This window comes from Trichechus manatus, unplaced genomic scaffold, assembly GCF_000243295.1.
Source record: "Trichechus manatus latirostris isolate Lorelei unplaced genomic scaffold, TriManLat1.0 scaffold00120, whole genome shotgun sequence".
Lineage (NCBI taxonomy): Eukaryota > Metazoa > Chordata > Mammalia > Sirenia > Trichechidae > Trichechus > Trichechus manatus.
The window spans coordinates 6,937,984-6,943,137 of NW_004444056.1; the positions used below are offsets into that span (position 1 = coordinate 6,937,984).

Consider the following 5,154-nt stretch of genomic DNA (forward strand, 5'->3'; position numbering starts at 1 on the left):
GAGCACAGATACGCAGAGCGACCAGAACCAGCCAGATTTTCCCCTTCCCTTAGACCTGGCAGGAGTCGTTCTGAGCTGCAGGTGAGGTGGTAATGGAAGGAGCAGAGCATTGAGAAGTAAACTGGGGTTCACCTCTCTGCTCTGGCTTTGGGAAAGCCATGTGATCTTGGCAATGCTGGACTCCCAGGGTCACCGACCTTCATGAGTAAACTGGGCATGGCCATCCACCCTGCCTGCACAGGGCAGTGGGGGACTTTCCTCTGGCCTACGCTGCCCGCTACATGGAGCTGCCTTTCCCCTATAACAGGCAGTGTCTTCTACCTAAAACTCGGAAGGATCCTTGAATGAGAAGGCTCTGGGAAAGAGATGTCCAGGGAGGAAAGAAGACTCAGTAGAATAGAAACGATGAGTGGGAGTGTGGGAACATTTTGTGAATATAGTCAAGGCTGAAGACATAAGGACAACAACAAACAAGTAAAAAAACCAGGTAACAAAAAACAAAGTGAAACAATAAGCTCTACAAGCAAGTTGTGGTGCAAATATGAAACAATAAGTGACACGAATTTTAACCACAAAGAACAGTAAGAAAGGAGAAATGATGAGACCTTAATGCTAGGAATACTGTCCCCCAAATGGCCTGCAGTGTGTGTGACTGCTCTGTACAGAAAGAAGTCCAATCTCAAGACATCTGAATCAAACAGTATTTTATAGATAGTGACCTTTAGTTCCAATTGTTAGGAATAATTTATGGACATAGTACAAATAACTTGTTTTTCACTAAAGTAAAAATTGTAAATGTTAATGTCTTAGTTACCCAGTGCTGCTGTAACACAAGTACCACAAGTGGGTGGCTTTAAAGCACAGGAATTTATTTTTTCACAGCTCTGGAGGCTGAAAGTCCAAATCAGGGTGTCAGCCTTGTCAACTCCTTCCTTGTCGGTAGCCCCAGGCGTTCCTTGGTTCCTTAACAGTCCATGGTTTACAGACGATTCTCATCTGTCTTCCTGAGTGTGTGTGGCTGTGTCCATTCTGCTCTTTTTGTAACTCTGAAGTGATTAGATTTTAAACCTACCCCACCTGGGTATGATTTAATTAACACAACAAAAAAAAAAACCCTGTTTCCAAACAGGTATGATGTTGCTGTTAGCTACCGTCACATTGGCCACCAACTCATGATGACCCCACGCACAATGGAACAAAATGCTGCCTGGTCCTGCAGCACCCCCACAATTGGTGGTGGATTGAACTGCTGTGATCCGTCAGGTTTTCATTATCTGATTTTCGGAAGTAGATCAGATCTTTCTTCCCAGTGCACGTAAGTCTGGAAGCTCCACTGAAACCTGTTCAGCATCCTAACGACACACAAACCTCCCTCGACAGACACTGGCTGCACGTGAGGTGCACTGACCGGGAATCAACTCTTGGTCTGCGTGGAGGGTGAGGATTTTACGACTCAACCAGCAAAAGATTCTGTTTGTTTGCGTAAATCTTGGTACTTTTGGTGATTTCCCTAAGATATACTCCTAGGGAGGGAATTACAGGGTTAACACGTGCAAACATTTTTAATGCTCCACATTGTGACATTGCTTTCAAGTAAGGCTCCACCTAATTTTTTTTTTTTTCTTTGGGAGACTAGTAAATACCCTTTTCATTGTATTTATCCCTTGAACTTATGTTGTTGTTGTTAGGTGCTATCAAGTTGGTTCTGACTCATAACACCTATGTTCAACAGAACGAAACACTGCCTGGTCCTGTGCCATCCTCACAATCGTTGTTAGGCTTCAGCCCATCATTGCCGCCACTGTGTGAATCCATCTTGTTGAGGGTCCTCCTCTTTTTCAATGACCCTCTACTTTACCAAACATATGTCCTTCTCCAGGGACTGATCCCTCCTGATAACATGCCTGGTTGTACTTCTTCCAAGACAGATTTGTTGGTTCTTCTGACAGTCCATGGTATAGTCAATATTCTTCGCCAACACTACAATTCAAAGGCATCAATTCTTCTTTAGGCTTCCTTATTCATAGTCCAGCTTTTGCATGTGTATAAGGCAATTGAAAACACCAGGCTTTGGTTAGGTGCACCTTAGTCTTCAAGGTGACATCTTTGCTTTTCAACATTTTAAACAGGTCTTGAGCAGCAGATTTGCCCAATGCAATGGGTCTTTTGATTTCTTGACTGCTGCTTCCAAGGGTGTTGATTGTGGATCCAAGTAAAATGAACTTATAGGATGCACTAAAATTGAAATGGAAATTTATCTAAGATTTGAGATTTGGCTGGAAGAAATTCCATTAGTGAGCAGCATTGTTAGCACACTGTAAATATTGACCTCTGTAGCTAGGTGTCAAACCACATAATTTGTGAATTCAAACCACTAATGAGTCCTGAAAACAGAAACTCCAAGAACTGAGTTTAAGGTTGACTCTATTGTGCTGATCACAGGAGGGAAATACTGCTGACTGCAGGAAGGCCAGGATGGGGTAATGAACCAAGATCAACCAAGATCAAGCATTATCAGCTTATCTGATTTCCTCTCCTTTCCTCTCTCCTTCTCTATTTCCTCCTTTCCTCTCTCCTGCTTTCTTTCCTTATCTACCCTCTCATCCTACCATGATTTTTTAAAGCTTCTTCAAAATACTAGAGCAGCAAATTGCTTTCAGTGCTTCAGAAGGTTAGAAACTTTTCACGACAACAGTAGGGGACTAAAGGCCTCTACAAGATTAGTCATTGAAGGCCACACAAAATATGTGTCAAGTAATCCGGACAGAGGCAACGTTTGTGAGAAGGCTAAGAAACACTGCACTGCCCCCCACTTCTGAGAAAATTAGATACTTTATCTATATCAAGGAAAGCAGAAAGTAATTTATCTATACTGAGGAACGGATAAAATTGAGATCCCAGGAGTTTAAGAGGACCGTGTACACCAAATTTACACTCCAACTTTTGTTGAGAATTCAAAGGCCTCCAGAAGCTTCCTGTCACTCTGCAGGTCAGAATTTGTCCCTAAACTAAGTGCAAATAACTGAGGAGGAATTGATCTTAAACTGTGGTTGCTGTACATACTTTTCTTGGTGCTTTGGTTTTGACCCTTCTCTTGCCTCAGCGATAGCTTGACTGATGTGGCTTCCTTCCTGTCCAGTTAAGGCACTTCTGTACCTCAGATGGTTCTTCTAGGTTGTGACTGTCACTTAGGTCTTGTGGTTCTGTCAGTCATATAAAACATTATGGGAGAAGACTGCCAAGGGCTGGTTCTTTATGGTTGTTTCAGGACTCATTTTGGCCCATCCTCTGAAGTCAAATCAGGCTCCTCAAATATTTATAAACCTAGTACCTTGAAATTTCACTGCGTCCTCAACTTTGTGCAGGATACTCCATAAATGTCCATAAATGCAGGACACGGCCCTGGGCACAAGGCTTTTTATACTGGTTAAGGTGACAAGATGTACTTAGGAAAGAATTGAACAAAAATACAAATTAAAAAAAAAAAGTTATTTATTGAAACTTCATTGTGTGTCACATTGGGGAGTAGTCGGTCCCATTTACATGAAGGACCTGAACAGCCCAGGGAGTTTGGACTTTATCCTTAGGTCAGATGGATGTCATTGGGGCTTTTTGAGTTCAGGAGTAAAATGCAATTTTTGTCAAAAATAGACTGATAGTTATTTCTTTTCTAGATTCCAAAGAGGAAAGACCAAGACATAACATCTATGGCAAAATACTGACAGAAGAATAATTAATTTTAATTCCAGAAGGTTTATTTATCAGCGCTGCCATACTGATCATTCAAACATGGAGGACTGGGGGAGCTAACCAGCCAGCTCTGCACACGAAACGCCACTGTAGAAAAATAGTCAAGGACGTATGCTGGGCTATCTTCAAATGGAGTTGAACCTGTTTCTTTGGTCAGTTTCAAAATTTGTAGTCAAAATGGCAGAAAAAATAGTGGTTTACAATGGATAGTAGTACAAGATGGTGACCTCAAATTAATGGAGATAGATGCTACATTGAAAAGCTGTGGGGATGAGTAAGTAATGAGAAACGTGGTTGGGTTACAAATAAATATGGAAGGAAAACTAGAAAACTGAAAAAAAAAAAGATATGAGGATGATTGTGGTCAAGATGGAACAAATTTGGGAGAGAAGATTCGGAGCGTCACAGGGAGTGAAAGATTAAGAGCTATGCTTTGGAGATGAATGGAGAACTTAGAAAAGTGAGGACTCAGTGAATAGAGAAAGTTGGGGGAAGACAAAGAAATGAAGTATAGGGAATACAGCTGGCAGTGGATACACAACACTGACTCTGTGACGCAGCCTGGTGTGCTTGGGCTCTTTCCATCTCACTCGTGTTCTCTCACATGCCCAGGTTCCCGGCGTCCAGGGGATAAACCTACAATACAGGAAGATGTGACTGGGTATGGTACCCTTAAGGATCTAGAAGGTGGGCCCTGAGTTGGGAGGTTAAAGCTATGCTAGCGGGAAGGCAATGAATATCTGGGGTGTAGATCTGGTATGAGTTTTGGGTTGAAAACTAATGATCAGGTATAACTATTAGATATATCTATTTCCTTTTTCTTTTTGGTAGTTGAAGGTAGGACTTGGCTATTAACTGAAAGGTTGAAGGTTCGAGTCCATCCAGAGGCATCCTGGAAGAAAAACCTGATGACTTTCTAAAAAATCAACCATTGAAAACCTTATGAAGCACAATTCTACTCGGACACGCTTAGGGTGACCATAAGTCAGAGTCGATTGGACAATAACTTGTAGTTGCAGGTAAAAAAACAAACCCATTGCCGTTAAATCGATTCCAACTCATAGTGACCCTATAGGACAGAGTAGGACTGCCCCATTGGATTTCCAAGGAGCAACTGGTAGATTCCAACTGCTGGCCTGTTGGTTAGCAGCCAAATGGTGAACCACTGTGCCAGTAGGGGCCCAGTTGCAGGTAGAGGGTGTGAATTGTTACTAGGAGTGGAGAATTCCCTTTCCATCCCTTTTGTACCTTCCCATGACAGCTTTTGGGACATGTTATTTTCTTAGGGAGGAAAGGCTGTGCCCAGGAAAGTCACGTCAAAAGGAGTATTTGGAGAGAGGCAGTGGGGAAAGGGTCTGGTGTGGGAAGGAGAGGAAGCCTTCCTGGGACTTTCTGCAGGCCCTG

General features: G+C 42.6%; 1 long non-coding RNA gene across 1 annotated transcript; it reads left to right on the forward strand.

The window, feature by feature from the left end:
- Positions 1-205: 205 nt before the first annotated feature.
- On the forward strand, positions 206-4,761 carry LOC111822013 (uncharacterized). The gene is made up of 3 exons (XR_002825308.1): positions 206-487; positions 1,130-1,437; positions 3,675-4,761. It is a non-coding gene; the product is annotated as an uncharacterized LOC111822013 (long non-coding RNA).
- The last annotated feature ends 393 nt before the right edge of the window (positions 4,762-5,154 follow it).